At 44.7% G+C, this 17,624-nt stretch overlaps 1 protein-coding gene across 3 annotated transcripts in view; it reads right to left on the bottom strand.

Moving 5' to 3' along the window:
* Nucleotides 1-17,624, bottom strand: part of TMEM211 (transmembrane protein 211) — a 32,370-nt gene that overhangs the window by 13,685 nt on the left and 1,061 nt on the right. The window contains exon 2 of one of the 3 annotated variants that reach the window (XM_030218863.1): nt 1,309-1,392. The exons of 1 other annotated variant lie outside the window; for it this stretch is intronic. The gene's annotated coding sequence lies outside the window, so the exon portion shown is untranslated. Of the gene's footprint in view, nt 1-1,308; nt 1,507-17,624 lie in introns of those variants that run through there. One more of the 3 variants, XM_030218862.1, reaches the window with a different exon arrangement.

The following is a 17,624-nucleotide window of genomic DNA, read 5'->3' as shown; positions in this document are numbered from 1 at the left end:
TTGTCAGGGACGCCCTTCTTTTTTCCCTTATCGGCCGAGGACGTCCATGTGTTAAGCATGCCCCAGTCCTGCCTTCGCTATGCTTCCGACACGCCCCCGTGAACTTTGGTCGTCCCCGCGACAGAAAGCAGTTGAGGGCGCCCAAAATCGACTTTTGATTATGCTGATTTGGGCGACCCTGGGAGAAGGACGCCCATCTCCCGAACTGTGTCGCAAATGGGCGCCCTTCTCTTTCGAAAATGAGCCCAAAAATCATCTAACCAAAAGTAAATAGAAAAGGACACACTTAAAATAGGGAGATTCTCCTCTATAAGTTATAAAAATAGCTGCCTCTTTAAAATACGAGAAAGGCACACAAAAGTCCCTGGGGATTCTTTTACTGGATATCATGGCATGGTGGGGAGGGGAAGGAGTGGACAAAAAGTAGAAAATATTGTTAAAAGCACTAAGTTGTATCAGTTTTAGAAATACAGTTGGTTTGTCATGTTAATAAACAGATTGGAGAAAGTCAGTCCCAGAAATGTGTGTCTAAAATTGAAAAAAAAATTTAAATCCATACTATATGCAGGAAAACTTACCAAGAATGTCTGAAGTGTATAAAAATACAACTTCCAGACAGAGGGATGGTTCAAAACGATTATTCCTTACATTCTGATATAACACAACTCCTGGAACATTCATATTTAATAATAATTTTTTTTTTATTTGTTGCATTTGTACCCCGCGCTTTCCCACTCATGGCAGGCTCAATGCGGCTTACATGGGGCAATGGAGGGTTAAGTGACTTGCCCAGAGTCACAAGGAGCTGCCTGTGCCTGAAGTGGGAATCCAACTCAGTTCCTCAGTTCTCCAGGACCAAAGTCCACCACCCTAACCACTAGGCCACTTCTCCACTATAAAGTATCAAAAACTTTCAAACTTAGCTTTAATGTCCTTTGGTAATCTTGGTCTTATTTGCGACCGCCGGCAAGATTGAGCAGAGAGCACTTGGTCTGTGATCCTGACGCAGAAGGAGTTCGAAATGCTGGCCTCCGTAGATCACAGCCAACGTTTATAGAAAGACACTGAGACCAAGATTACCGAAGGACATTAAAACTAAGTTTGAAAGTTTTTGATACTTTATTCTTGAAATTAAACACCTGGAGGTTTTTCCAGCCGATGATGAGGAAGTCCAACTCCAACTAAAGTATCTGTTAGTATACGAGAGGAGTTTTCTTGAGGCTTTTTCCTCCACATACACATTTGTGCCATATTTAATTAGAACCCTGCTTTCATTTCGATTATTCAAAATAGATAATAGTGACATACCTATGGCTGCTGTTCACTGTCCTCATCTCATTCTTCCGTCCTTGGACATTAATCCTTCTTTATTCCTAATGCGTTGCAGCTTCACTGTATATAACAGAAGTGTTTCACTGCAGTGCAGAATGGATGTGATAAACCTAATGAATGGTAACTATTATTGCAAATACTTTACTTTCACACATTAAGTCAATACGTCTTGTTTGCTTTGCTGGGACACACCGCAGGGTTAACTGATATTTGACAACATATTATGTGAAGAGTACGAGGACACGGAGTGGGAAATGGCCAGGGAGGGGGAGAGAAGGGAGAGAGTGGAGGAGTAGCCTAGTGGTTAGTGCAGTGGTCTTTGATCCTGAGGAACTGAGTTCGATTCCCACTGCAGCTCCCTGTGACTCTGGGCAAGTCACTTAACCCTCCATTGCCCCTGGTACAAAATAAGTACCTGAATATATGTAAACTGCTTTCAATGTAGTTGCAAAAACCTCAGAAAGGCAGTATATCAAGTCCCAATTCCCTTTCCCTCTTTGAGATTCTACATGGAATGTTGCTACTATTGAGATTCTACATGGAATGTTGTTGTTGTTGCTGTTGCTACTATTTGAGATTCTGGAATGTTGCTACTATTTGAAGATTCTACATGGAATGTTGCTAGTAGAGGAGTAGCCTAGTGGTTAGTGCAGTGGACTTTGATCCTGGGGAACTGAGTTCGATTCCCACTGCAGCTCTTTGTGACTCTGGGCAAGTCACTTAACCCTCCATTGCCCCTAGTACAAAATAAGTACCTGAATATATGTAAACCGCTTTGAATGTAGTTGCAAAAACCTCAGAAAGGCGGTATATCAAGTCCCATTTCACTTCCCCTTCGGGGTGGCCTGAGTCCGCCCTTAGGGTGGTCGCCGTAGATTCTGGTCCCCAAGGATCCAGCATGTTAGGGAAAGCAGTTGGTCACCTTCCTCAGAGGAAATAGTGAGAGCCAAATACAATTCCCAGCAGCCCCTGAGGGAGACGCAGAGTAGAGCCAGGGACTACAATTCCCAGCAGCCCCTGAGGGAGACACAGAGTAGAGCAAGTAAGAATTATTCACACTACCAGTCCCAGAGGGCTAAGGGGAAGGAGGAGACTCTGAGTAAGTTCAATCAGGGGAATGAAGAGCAGCTGGGAGGGGGCAGGGTAGAAGAACCCATGGATTGGCAATCAGGGGATGGAGGGGAGAAAGAGAGAGAGGAGAACCTGGAAGAGGAACCTATGGATATCTCAGCTCCCATTATAGTCCTATGGATGTCTCGACGTTTACCACCAGCTGATTTCTACCGCGAGCTAAAAATGCTACCGCAGCTTAGTTAAATACCCCCTATATTTGTGCGTAGCTTATATTAGTGTCTATGACGAAGACCACAAAAATAAAAATAAAGCTCTAACCAGTAGAAGGAAGCTTTCACGATATTTAGCTATTTATATCTGCCCAAGAATGATACAAGAACCAGAACGAGAAAACAGGATCTTAGTAATTTTGTTTGCGCTGCCTAATTGCCTGGAACAGCTTTTGCCAGTATTGTTGCAATCATATAAAACAGAAGAACTGCACATTAAAACAAAAGTTGTTGCTGAAAATAATTCTAAACATTAAAAAAAAAAAGAATCTGCTAATAGGAATACATGTAAGTATTGCAATCCAATATATGTTCTTTTTAATGTAAAGAACTGAAAAGTACAGCAGGGAAATGTTTTAAAAACCAAGGTGAAAAAAACCTACTGAGACTTATCCAATCACACAACTAGTGGGTTTCATCATCACATATTAGACATTCTCAGGGCCCTACTCCCACTCCGTCCCCGCAAACTCAGGGGGTCTTTTATTTATTTATTTATTTGTTGCATTTGTACCCCACATTTTCCCACCTATTTGCAGGCTAAATGTGGCTTACATAGTACCGTCAAAGGCGTTTGCCCAGTCGGTTGATAACAAATACAAGGTTGATTAGTGATCGTATGAGGTATATGTGGAGGGTCGGAAGGGATGAAGATTACGTGTAGTCTAGTACGATCATAGTCATGCTGTGTTGCTGGGTGAAGAGGTTTACGTTGGGTCGTTGGGGTAAGCCTTTTTGAAGAGGTTGGTTTTTAGTGATTTCCCGAAGTTCAGGTGATCGTGAATTGATTTCACATCTTTTGGGAGGTCATTCCATAGTTGTGCTCTTATGCAGGTGAAGCCGGATGCGTAAGTTGTTTTGTATTTCAGTCCTTTGCAATTTGGGTAGTGTAGATTTAGGTAAGATCTTGACGATCTGACTTTGTTTCTTATTGGTAGATCTATAAGGTCTATCATGTATCCTGGGACTACGCCTATATGATTTTGTGGACTAAGGTGCAGACTTTGAAGATGATCCGTTCTTTGATTGGAAGCCAATGCAACTTTTCTCGAAGGGGTTTGGCACTTTCGAAGCGTGTTTTGCTGAATATCAGCCTGGCTGCTGTATTTTGGGCGGTCTGGAGTTTTTACTGTGGTCTTTTACTAAGGTGCACTCACGTTTTTAGCACTCGCTAAATGTTAGAGACGCCAATGTATTCCTATGGGCGTCTCTAGCGTTTAGCGTGCGCCTATTTTTAGTGCACACTAAAATCGTGAGCGCGCCTTAGTAAAAGACCCCCTCAAACTCCATCTCCTCTTGCACGTGACAAAACCACAGCTTTATCAACTCACTTTTTGAATGAATTAGATTTTGTCCTGTTACAGGGACAGGTAGTTTGAGCTTGTGGGGATGGGGATGGGTCAAACTTTGTCCCTGTGTTGTTCTCTATTCAGGACTCTCAAGGGACAATAGATCATGCATACATGACATCAGCTTTATAGCCGCCATGTTCAACTTTCTCACAACATCATACTTATCTATAGGGCCCTTTTACTAAACATTGGCACGCGCTAAATGCTAAGAAGCCCATTTTATACCTATGGGTTTCTTAGCATTCAGCACATGCTAATTCCGTTAACCCACAATAAGCTTTACTGAAAGGGTCCCTTTGTTGTTATAAACCCTATATAGTTCACCCCAAATAGAAGATTCAGGGTGGAAGTTACTAAGGGGTCCTTTTGCTAAGGTGACCCCTAGTGGTAGGTATTGCCAAACTACTGTAAGGGATCACCAGTATCATTTTGAACCTGGCACCAGCAAGGGAGAAGTGCAACTGGGGATCATTCTTGCCCTGACCCCACTGGACACCAGGGATTATTAAAGGTAGGTTGTAGGGGGGCCTACAAGAGGATGGGGGTGCTTTTGTGAATGGGGGATGTCATAGGGATAAGAGGCATATCAGGAGGAGGTGTTTGGGGCAGGGGAACATTGGGAAGGGGGTTATTGGCAGTTTGGCAGGCTCCTTTAAGAAACGACCAGAGCATCGGGCCACAGCTTAGAGGGTATGACTTGGGACATAATGAGGTCAAGTATTCTGCTTTTTTTTGAGAATGTAGAACCTTAAATATCATAGACATTAGTTTAAATAGACAACATTCCTTTATAGAGAGTCACCAAAGTTTCCTATGCCTGCCAATAAAAATCTAGCTGCTGGCTTTTGGGTTATCTAAAGCTGAAGCATTTTCAGTCAGCTCCCACACTTCATCTACAGACAAGACATAATATGGAACGATAATTATAAATCACCAGTGTCCAAGTTCAGTCTTTAAGAGCCACCAACAGGTCAGGCTTTCAGGATATTCATAAGTACATAAGTAATGCCATAGTGGGAAAAGACCAAGGGTCCATCGAGCCCTGCATCTTGTCCATGACAGCGGCCAATCCAGGCCAAGGGCACCTGGCAAGCTTCCCAAACGTACAAATATTCTATACATGTTATTCCTGGGATTTGGGATTTTTCCAAGTCCGTTTAGTAGCGGTTTATGGACTTGTCCTTTAGGAAATCATCCAACCCCTTTTTAAACTCTGCTAAGCTAACCGCCTTCACCACATTTTCCGGCAATGAATTCCAGAGTTTAATTACACGTTGCGTGAAGAAAACTTTTCTCCGATTTGTTTTAAATTTACTACACTGTAGTTTAATCGCATGCCCCCTAGTCCTAGTATTTTTGGAAAGCGTGAACAGACGCTTCACATCCACCTGTTCCACTCCACTCATTATTTTATATACCTCTATCATGTCTCCCCTCAGCCGTCTCTTCTCCAAGCTGAATAGCCCTAGCCTCCTTAGTCTTTCTTCATAGGGAAGTCGTCCCATCCCCGCTATCATTTTAGTCGCCCTTCGCTGCACCTTTTCCAATTCTACTATATCTTTCTTGAGATGCGGCGACCAGAATTGAACACAATACTCAAGGTGCGGTCGCACCATGGAGCGATACAACGGCATTATAACACCCTCACACCTGTTTTCCATACCTTTCCTAATAATACCCAACATTCTATTCGCTTTCCTAGCCGCAGCAGCACACTGAGCAGAAGGTTTCAGTGTGTTATCGACGACGACACCCAGATCCCTTTCTTGGTCCGTAATTCCTAACGTGGAACCTTGCATGACGTAGCTATAATTCGGGTTCTTTTTTCCCACATGCATCACCTTGCACTTGCTCACATTAAACGTCATCTGCCATTTAGCCGCCCAGTCTCCCAGTCTCATAAGGTCCTCTTGTAATTTTTCACAATCCTGTCGCGAGTTAACGACTTTGAATAACTTTGTGTCATCAGCAAATTTAATTACCTCGCTAGTTACTCCCATCTCTAAATCATTTATAAATATATTAAAAAGCAGCGGTCCTAGCACAGACCCCCTGAGGAACCCCACTAACTACCCTTCTCCATTGTGAATCCTGACCATTTAACCCCTCTCTCTGTTTCCTATCCTTCAACCAGTTTTTAATCCACAATAGGACTTTTCCTCCTATCCCATGACCCTCCAATTTCCTCTGTAGCCTTTCATGAGGTACCTTGTCAAACGCCTTTTGAAAATCCAGATACACAATATTCCTTTTGAATATGCATGTGATAGATTGGCATACAAAGGAGGGAAGGGGAAGGGATTGTGGATTTAACTCATACCTTTTCAGCAATAGCTTAAGATGAGTTACATTCAGGTATTGTAAGTGTTTCCCTGTCCCCAAAGGGCTACCTGAGGCAACGGAGGGCTAAGTAGAATCTCCAATAGTAGCAACATTCCATGTAGAATCTCCAATAGTATCTATTTTATTTTTGTTACATTTGTACCCTGCACTTTCCCACTCATGGCAGGCTCAATGCGGCTTACATGGGGCAATGGAGGGTTAAGTGACTTGCCCAGAGTCACAAGGAGCTGCCTGTGCCTGAAGTGGGAATCGAACTCAGTTCCTCAGTTCCCCAGGACCAAAGTCCACCACCCTAACCACTAGGCCACTCCTCCACTGTTGCTACTATTTGAGATTCTACATGGAATGTTGCTATTCCACTAGCAACATTCCATATAGAAGTCGGCCCTTGCAGATCACCAATGTGGCCGCGCAGACTTCTGCTTCTGTGAGTCTGACGTCCTGCACGTACATGCAGGACATCAGACTCACAGAAACAGAAGCCTGCGCAGTCTTCTACATGGAATGTTGCTAGTGGAATAGCAACATTCCATGTAGAATCTCCAATAGTATCTATTTTATTTTTGTTACATTTGTACCCCGCGCTTTCCCACTCATGGCAGGCTCAATGCGGCTTACATGGGGCAATGGAGGGTTAAGTGACTTGCCAAAGGTGACAAGGAGCAGTAGCGGAATTTGAACCAGGATTCTCTGGTTCTTAGCCCACTGCTCTAACCAAACAGAAGTAGTATGCATGCAAATCTATCTCGTGCATATTCATGAGGTATATCTTGAAAATCTGACCTGTTGGGGGACTGAACCTGGGCACCTCTGCTGTAAGTGGTCACATATAAATGCTCCATGATGGTATGACAGCTCCCCACATATAAGAACCAAGATCCTAATAACTTATGGGGGTTGCCACAAGTGCAATGGTCTCCATTGCGGTCTACGAGTGGGGCTGATTGTGAGCACCATCCCCAGCCATTATCAAGGTAATGGAGGGTTAAGAGACTCACCCACAGGGATGCCAAGTTACCTAGTTCCAGGCTGGAGACTTTTTTTGTTTGTTTGTTACATTTGTACCCCGCGCTTTCCCACTCATGGCAGGCTCAATGCGGCTTACATGGGGCAATGGAGGGTTAAGTGACTTGCCCTGAGTCACAAGGAGCTGCCTGTGCCGGGAATTGAACTCAGTTCCTCAGTTCCCCAGGACCAAAGTCGACCACCCTAACCACTAGGCCACTCCTCCACTCCGGCCAGTCCTGCATTTGTAGTGCCTGATCTGCCCATTTGAAATCAGTGCTGCAAGTCCCATAATGCACCTGGATGGGGTGGTCAGAAATTCAGGACTGTTCCGAAATCTCCAGTCTGAAACTGGGTAACTAGACATCTCTCCACCCGATCAGTCCTTGCAAAGTATTCCCAACACTATACTTGACATTCAGTTTAACATAGAAACATGCAGTGGCGTAGCCAAAGGTGGGCCCGGGTGGGCCCAAGCCCACCCACTTTGGGCTCGGGCCCACCCAGTAGAAACACACCTATGATGTGGCTGGCAGGGATCCTCAAGCCCCACCAGCAGAAAACTCCCAACAAGGGTCCCTCCTGCATACCTTGTAAATAGCAGATCGTAAGCTGCAGCGAGCAGCAGCAACTGATACATACAGTTTGCACCGGCCTCACAGCCTTCCCGCTGATGTATTCCCACCTATGCGGAAACAGGAAGTCGCATTAAAGGGAAGGCTGTGGGGCAAACATGAGCAGTGTGTATTAGTTGCTGCTCGCTGCCGGTGAAAATCTGTAATTTAAAAGGTATATGGGGGAGGGGGATGTTTGAGAGACTATCCAGCTTATAATCGAAATAGAAAAACGCCTATATTGTGACCCAAATCGGGAGATAGATGTTTATCTCACAAAAACGAATAAAGCGGTATAATCGAAAGCCGAATTTGGACGTTTTCAACCGCACTCTGTCGCGGATGCGGACAAAGTTGATGGGGGCGTGTCGAAGGCGTGGTGAAGGCGGAACTGGGGCGTGGTTATCGGCCGATCAGAGATGGGCGCCTTTCGCCGATAATGGAAAAAAAATATGCGTTTTTAGCGAGAATTTAGGGCACTTTTCCTGGATCCTGTTTTTCCACGAATAAGGCCCCAAAAGGTGCCCTAAATGACCAGATAACCACCAGAGGGAATCGGGGATGACCTCCCCTGACTCCCCCAGTGGTCACAAACCCCCTCCCACCACAAAATATGCCGTTTCACAACTTTTTATTTTCACCCTCAAATGTCATACCCACCTCCCTGGCAGCAGTATGCAGGTCACTGGAGCAGTTATTAGGGGGTGCAGTGGACTTCAGGCAGGTGGACCCAGGCCCATCTCCCCCCCCCCACCTGTTACACTTGTGCTGGTAAATGGGAGCCCTCCAAACCGCCCCCCAAACCCACTGTACCCACATGTAGGTGCCCCACTTCACCCCTTAGGGCTATAGTAATGGTGTAGACTTGTGGGCAGTGGGTTTTGAGGGGGATTTGGGGGGCTCAACACACAAGGGAAGGGTGCTATGCACCTGGGAGCTGTTTTACCTTGTTTTTTTTTTTTTGTAAAAGTGCCCCCTAGGGTGCCCGGTTGGTGTCCTGGCATGTGAGGGGGACTAGTGCACTACGAATCCTGGCCCCTCCCACAAACAAATGCCTTGGATTTATTCGTTTTTGAGCTGGGTGCTTTCGGTTTCCATTATCGTTGAAAAACAAAAATGCCCAGCTCAAAAAAAGATAAACGTCCATGTTTTTCGAAAATACGGTTCGGTCCGCCCCTTCACGGACCCGTTCTCGGAGATAAACGCCCATGGAGATAGACGTTTTCCTTCTATTATGCCCCTCTATATGGCATGCAGGCGAGAGAGGGAGAGACCAAATCACTTGTGGGACAGGGCAGAGTTCTTCTGTCCACTCATCTTGGGCCCAGGCCCACCCAAAATTGAGTGTCTGGCTACGCCCCTGGAAACATGATGGCAGATGAAGACCAAATGGCCCATCCAGTCTGCCCATCCTCTGTAACCCCTAACTCTTCCTTTTCCTAAGCGATCCCACGTGCTTATCCCATGCCTTTTAAAATTCTGACACAGTACTGAACTCCACAACCTCCACCGGGAGGCCATTCCATGCTTTCACCACCCTTTCTGTGAAATAATACTTTCTTAGATCACTCCTAAGTCTATTCCCATTCCCTCTTCACGTCATCGTATGCCCTTTAAACCAGAGTATAGCACATCACCATGAGAAGACTCAGAACTCTTGAACTAAAATCTTCTTTAATGCAGTAATTAAACAAGGAAAAATAACTTACACTTCAGATGTGCTTGACAAAGAGTTTTAGCCTTGCAAACTAGGAGCCTGTTCTCAACCAGCTCTCTCTCCATGCAAGAGAGAATCTGGGAGGAATTCAACACAGGCTGAGTAGTAATGCTGTTTATACTTTTACACTGGCAAAATCTTGATAGTTACAGTAGCTTGAAAGGATCATATAATCGAATACAACATAGGCAGTTTCAGTTCACAGAGCAGATATGCAGAAACCATGGAGAAAGAAGGGGAGGGGAGAGCAACTTGCCCAGGAAGCTTAAAGAACAATGCAAGCCAATAGAAAGAATCCCATAAGACACAGGGAATTGGACATGTGTTCTGAAAGAGACTATTACAGGGAACTCAGGATTACAGGGATTTGTTGTCTTATTTTATATCCTACCAAAGTGGGCCCTGGTCCACCCACTTTGGGCTAAGGCCCACCCAGTAGCAGCACACCTATGATGTGGCTGGCACAGATCCCCCAAGCCTCACCAGCCAAAAACTGCCAAAAACTGACCCTCCTGCATACTTTGCAGCGAGCAGTGACTGATGCATACTGCTCGCACCGGCCCTACAGCCTTTCTTCTGATGTATTCCCACCTATGCGGAAACAGGAAGTTACACCAGAGGGAAGGCTAGGGGGCCAACATGAGCAGTGTGTATCAGTTGCTGCTCGTTGCCAGTGAAAATCTGCTATATAAAAGGTATGCGGGGGGGGGGGGGGGGGGGAATATTTGAGAGACCATATGGCATGCATGCAAAAGAAGGAGAGACCAAATGCCTTGTGGGGCAAGGCAGGGATCTTCTGCCCACCCACCTTGGGCCCAGGCCCACCCAAAATTGGGTGTCTGGCTACGCCCCTGTCCTACCATCTGCCTCCATGAAAATGAGGGGCAAAACACCACCCAAAGGCCACAGGGAGCCACTGTGGGATTTCAACCTGGGCTTTCCAGTTCTCAGCCTGCTGCTATAACCAGTAGGCTAAATGCTCCATCAAACCTATAAACGGCAAGTGACCAACTCACCTGCAAATGCGCAGTAGAGACTTCCCTCTCTGTCCCGCCCTCGCGTGAAGACGTGATGGCGTCAGAGGGCGGAACAGAGAGGGAAACGGAGTCGGAATCACTGTCGGACGTTGCCGCCTGGAAATGAACATCGCGCGCACCCTCCCCCCATCCCCGCCGCAGCTCCCATACTCCTCCGTATTGGGCCCCTTGCACTGACCTGACAGTGCCTCTCACCTCCGTGTGGAAGCGCTGCAGGCAGCAGCAGAGCGATCTGCTGCTGCCTGTAGCGCTTTCACTCGGAGGTGAGAGGCGCTGTCAGGTCAGTGCAGGGGGCCCGGCACGGAGGGGGGAGGGAGCGGCGGCGAGGAGGGTAGCTGGAAATCTCGCCCGTTTTTACGGGCTTAACGGCTAGTTATACATACATGAAATTTTGTTCCTTTCAAATTTTGTATAGTGGATTACCATAATTAGCCGCGAAAAGTGAAAAAAAAGTGGCTTTGGTCATTTGTTTATAATAAAAACACATATTTAAGTTCTTGAGGTTATGTTTCTCTTTTAATTTCACATGCACAAGATATGAAGGAAATATACAGGTGGAACATGATAATGTGGATAGAAGAAAATGTATAAAGATAATGTGTCATGTTTTGTGTTTTTGTTATATCTAAATCAATTCAAAACAATGGTAAAGTTCTGTTTTGTGTATGAATGAACTGTTGTTTTAAATTATTCTGGGGTGTGGTTTTCTTTGTAATCCTGTTCATTTACTTTTCCTGTACTGACTGACCTTGAAAACCAATCAAACGTCATGCTGGAGCTCAGCAAACATGACTGTGGTCATAATATTTGATAACAGGTCCTCTTTTTAAAAAGGGTTTTGAAAGAACGAGGCATTGAGATCCCGGGAATAGGTAACAAGTGATTCTTATCCTGGGGGAAAGGAAGATAGATCCAAAACGGAGCAGCTCTTACTAAAAACATGGAAACTGAACAAAAACTTGAAGCTTCATTTGGAAAATTAAGAATCAGACAGCTAGACTGTGGTATTCTGAGATTCATAAAAAAAGTCCTTTTATGCTTTTTATTTTGTTGTGTTTTTCAGAAATCAGTGGTACTTACATGTTGCAGCATTGGCAAGGAAGCACAATGGCAGGGGTGGGCAATCTTTGGGGTAGAACCCTGCTTTAGGGATGAGGGAGGCCACTGAGAGCTGTCAACATGACTGGTAGAAGCCACAGTGGACTGAGCCCTGACTCACCTGTGCTGGCTGAAATACAAAGCTCCTGTGGGCCATAAGTACATAAGTATTGCCATACTGGGAAAGACCAAAGGTCCATCAAGCACAGCATCCTGTTTCCAACTGTGGCCAATCCAGGTCACAAATACCCGGCAAGATCCCAAAAATGTGCAAACATTTTATACTGCTTATCCCAGAAATAGTGGATTTTCCCCAAGTCCGTTTAATAACGGTCTATGGACTTTTCCTTTAGGAAGCCATCCAAACCTTTTTTAAACTCCGCTAAGCTAACCGTCTTTACCACATTCTCTGGCAACGAATTCCAGAGTTTAATTACACGTTGAGTAAAGAAACATTTTCTCTGATTCGTTTTAAATTTACTACATTGTAGCTTCATCGCATGCCCCCTAGTCCTAGTATTTTTGGAAAGCATGAACAGATGCTTCACATCTACCTGTTCAACTCGACTTATTATTTTATAGACCTCTATCATATCTCCCCTCAGCTGCCTTTTCTCCAAGCTGAAGAGCCCTAGCCGCTTTAGCCTTTCCTCTTTCCGGATTTTGCCTTTCCTCTTTCCGGATTTTGCTCACCTCTGCGTTACGGGACATTGTGAAAAGCCAAAACCCTGCAGTGGATCCTGATCACTTTACTCCAAGAAAAATAAATTGTGTTCATATCTAATGCATGTGGAGGACAGAATCTATAAATTGGCACCATTTGTGTGTTATAAATTAAATGCATGATTGGCGTCACTAATTGGAAATTACCTTGCGTAAGTGCTAGGAGCTATTGTGTAACATATGCGCCCAACATCACCTACCCCCAAATTCAATATATCGCGCCTTAATTTCCGTGTGAAAATCGAAGCATATTCTATAACAATGCGTGTAACTTAATTGGTTAACTAGTTAATCAGCGCTGTTAATAGGATGTTAAAGCAATTATCAGCACTAATTGTTATTAAGATTTATGCACATAACTCGCTAAGTGTATTCTCTAACGTGATGTGTGTAAATTCTAAGTCGCATAGTTGAAAAGGGGGCGTGGTTATGGGCGGGTTGTGGGCATTTTGCAAATCTATTTCCATTATTATAGAATACACCCACTCTGTGCCTAATTTAGGCGTTGGAATTTACACCACGTAAAACATGGGCAGAGGTGGCCGGTTCAAATCCCACTGCTGCTCCTTGTGATCTGGGGCAAGTCACTTAACCCACCATTGCCTCAGGTACAAACTTAAATTGTGAGCCCTCCTGGGACAGAGAAATATCCAGAGTACCTGAATGTAACTCACCTTGAGCTACTACTGAAAAAGGTGTGAGCAAAATCTAAATAAATAAATATTTGAGATTCTACATGGAATGTTGCTATAGTGGAGGAGTGGCCTAGTGGTTAGAGCACCAGTCTTGCAATCCAGCGGTGGCTGGTTCAAATCCCACTGCTGCTTCTTGTGAGCTTGGGCAAGTCACTTAACCCTCCATTGCCTCAGGTACAAACTTAGATTGTGAGCCCTCCTGGGACAGAGAAATATCCAGAGTACCTGAAGAAGAACGTTGAAAAAAAAAACTTAGAGGAGCGGCTGCAAGGGTCAAAAATTTACATCAGGTGTGGATGCTGTTCAAAAACACCATCCTGGAAGCCCAGGCCAAATATATTCCACGTCTTAAAAAGGGAGGACAGAAGACCAAACGACAGCCGGCATGGTTAAAAAGTGAGGTGAAGGAAGTTATTAGAGCTAAAAGAAAATCCTTCAGAAAATGGAAGAAAGAACCGACTGAAAATAATAAGAAACAGCATAAGGAATGTCAAGTCAAATGCAAAGCACTGATAAGGAAGGCTAAGAGGGACTTAAAAAAAAAGATTGCGTTGGAGGCGAAAACACATAGGAAATTTTTTTTTTTAGGTATATTAAAAGCAGGAAGCCGGCAAAAGAATCGGTTGGACCGCTTGATGACTGAGGAGTAAAAGGGGCGATCAGGGAAGACAAAGCCATAGTGGAGAGATTAAATGAATTCTTTGCTTCGGTCTTCACCGAGGAAGATTTGGATGGGATACCGGTGCCAGAAATGGTATTCAAAGCTGACGAGTCGGAGATACTTAATGAATTCTCTGCAAACCTGGAGGATGTAATGGGGCAGTTCTACAAACTGAAGAGTAGCAAATCTCCTGGACCGGATGGTATTCATCCCAGAGTACTGATAGAACTGAAAAATGAACTTGCGGAGTTATTGTTAGTAATATGTAATTTATCCTTAAAATCGAGCGTGGTACCGGAAGATTGGAGGGTGGCCAATGTAACACCGATTTTAGCTTGTCCTCATATGAGAATTGTTCCTTTCTACTCTGTAAATAGGGCATTGAGAAAGACTAGATTTAGACACAGGCAACATAAGCAACTGCCTAAGGTGCCGTTTTGAAGGTGCCAAATATGAGCCTGATTTCACTTGCCTTAGGACATGTACATGTGCTGCTTCAAAGGGGTGTCACCTCTGCTCCTCTTTTGACTTTCTAATCTTTGGGATCTCTGATGGCTCCCCCTTACCCCCATTCTCTGGGATTTTAATGTCTGGTTTTGCCTATGGGGCAAAATCCCAAATCTGGCCCTTGCCTTCAGAGTGTGCACAAATGATCATATTTAAAGAAGATCCTCCACTTATTTTACAAACAATTCAGAGAGGCATAGGAGAGGAATAACAGAGGGAGGTCATTGCAAGGGTGAGACAGGAGGGCATTTAATGTTTCTCTAGGACAGTGCTCTTCACTAATTTTTAAGTTGGGGATACTTTCCAGCTTATTTTTGAAAGAGAAAGACGCCCGTATTTCGACCCAAATCGGGAGATGGGCGCCTCTCTCCCATGGGCACTCAAATCGGTATAATCGAAAGCCGATTTTGGGCATCTCCAACTGCAATCTGTCGCAGGAACGGACAAAGTTGACAGGGGCGTGTCGGAGGCTTGGTGAAGGCGGGACTGGGGCGTGTTTATCGGCCGGGGAGAGATGGGCGCCCTCGGCCGATAATCGAAAAAAGAAGGGCGCCAGAAGCGAGAATTTGGGTCACTTTTTCTGGACCCTTTTTTTCTCACGAACAAGTCCCCAAAAAGTGCCCCAACTGCCCAGATGGTCACCGCAGGGAATTGGGGATGGCCTCCCCTGACTCCCCCAGTGGTCACTAACCCTCTCCCACCCAAAAAAAAGAACTTTAAAAACTTTTTTTTTCCAGCCTGTATGCCAGCCTCAAATGTCATACCCAGCTCCATCACAGCACTATGCAGGTCCCTGGAGCAGTTGTTAGTGGATGCAGTGGACTTCAGGCAGGTGGACCCAGGCCTATCCCCCCCACCTGTTACACTTACTACTACTACTACTTATCATTTCTAAAGCGCTACTAGACGTACGCAGCGCTGGACACTTGAACATGAAGAGACAGTCCCTGCTCGACAGAGCTTACAATCTAATTGTGCTGGTAAATGGGAGCCCTCCAAACCGCCCCCAAAACCCACTGTACCCACATCTAGGTGCCCCCCTTCAGCCATAAGTGCTATGGTAATGGTGTAGAGTTGTGGGCAGTGGTTTTTTTTTAGGGGGGGGGATTTGGGGGTTCAGCACCCAAGGGAAGGGATCTATGGACTTGGGAGGTATTTTACTTTTTTTTTTACTTGTTACAAGTGCCCCCTAGGGTGCCCGGTTGGTGTCATGGCATGTGAGGGGGACCAGTGCACTACGAATCCTGGCCCCTCCCACGACCAAATGCCTTGGATTTGTTCGTTTTTCAGCTGGGCGCCTTCGGTTTCCATTATCGCTGAAAAACGATAACGCCCAGATCAAATCCGCCCAAATCTGATGCATTTGCCCGGCACAAACTGTATTATCGAAAAAAAGATGGACGCCCATATTTTTTGAAAATACGGTCTGGCCTGCCCCTTCACGTACCTACCCGTCCTCGGACATAGATGCCCATGGAGATGAGCGTTTGCGTTCGATTATGCCCCTCCATGTATCCAAATGAGCTGAAAGAGAGCTGCCAAATATTTTTCCATTCCCATGTGATGCCTCAAAACTCCACCTGCCAGTCTGCCTTCAAATTGTATATTGTGTGTATCCTCAAGGAGATGGGCATTTCTAATCACATTCTCTTTGTCTATTGAGAAATGCCTTGTCCTTCAAGCATGAGGCTCTTCCTCTCATCCACTTCCCCCTTTCTGTCGTGAGCTTGGGTAAAGAAGCAGAGAGTAGCAGAAAAAAAAATCCAGAATGATGAGGACCGCTCTAGGAGGACCATATAACGGGGCAAGCTTGTTTATTTCATAAACTAAGGACTCCTTTTACAAAGCCATGGTAATAATTCCCATGTGGTAAATGCAACGAAGCCCATGGGAATTGAATGGGCTTCTTCACATTTGCCGTGCCTGGGGAATCACTACTGCAGCTTTGTAAAAGGTGCCCTAAAATGGTAATAGTTTGCAAATTAAAATCTGTACAAGATTAGTGAGAACACTGTCAAATTTGAAATGTTTGCTCAGGAAAAATACTCCACTGTGTAAAAGGAAGAGATGCACCAAACTGATATGTTGCCCTGGGCACCAAATGTCTCACTGTGTTCTTGACATTTAAACAAATGGATAAAGACTTATAGTAGTTTGTCAAATTTAGACTGACATTTCTGCTTTGATGAGAATGATCTGCCATCTCACTAGGGCCTTTGAGGGTGGGGGAGGGGCCACCGCAATTTGGCCCAGGCCTCACATAAAAGAGGCTTTTGTTTGGAAAAAATGTTTAATATTTTCTTAACTGAACACAAAATGAATTTGGTTAGACGTAATTTATACTTTGCTTTTTTGTACATGAGCGTCTTTGTGACATAATAAAGAGTCCATTAAATTAAACTTGTTTGAGCCAAGGTCAGTAAAATGAAGGAGTTATCAGTATGAATGCTTCTAACTGATATACGACCTACCTCAACAAGCCTGGGGCCTCCTAATTTGCACTGGCCTGAGCCTCTGTGGTTCCCTGAAAAGCCCTGCATCTGATACACCCCAAACATTTTCAGCTCTATTAGATTTCCTTAGAGAAAGAAAGGTCATAGTATCAAGTATTAATTACTGAAGTCCAGAATATGAAGCTCTTATACAACACAAAGCAAAAAAAAACTGCGGACATGATCCCGTTTGTGTCAATGAGAAAAATGCCTGGTGCATATGGTCCATTGTATGGTACTCAGGGCCCACAGTCTTGCTTTCACTCTTCTTGTAAATCAGTCAATAAGAACCTTTCTCAGCTTGAGAGATGGTTGTTAAAGTACAGGACTTTGGAAAAAATGCATTGTTGATGTATACTTGAATCACGTCATTTAATTAAAGAAACCCAGTCAAACTGGTTTCTTTATGCATGTAGAGCTAACTGTAGTGCAAACAGCATAATAAGTGATGCCTCACAAGGTTAATTATTACAAAAAGGTGCTTAACCGTGCGTACAGAAAAATGTAAGTAGGTTTGTTTCTTCTGCAGAAACCTCTGTCGGTACCCAAACGACCCAGATTAATCTCATGAACCCATCTACCTTACATATACTGAAGAGAAAACGACATTGACCCAGAATCTATCTCCCACCTTACCCTCCTCTCTCTATCACCTGTCTCTACCTACCTACCTATCCATTTACTACCCATCCATCCTTCTATTAT

Source organism: Microcaecilia unicolor, chromosome 11 (assembly GCF_901765095.1).
Source record: "Microcaecilia unicolor chromosome 11, aMicUni1.1, whole genome shotgun sequence".
Classification (NCBI taxonomy): Eukaryota; Metazoa; Chordata; class Amphibia; order Gymnophiona; family Siphonopidae; genus Microcaecilia; species Microcaecilia unicolor.
Note: the sequence above shows the minus strand (reverse complement) of the source record. Positions and strands in the feature narration are given on the sequence as shown.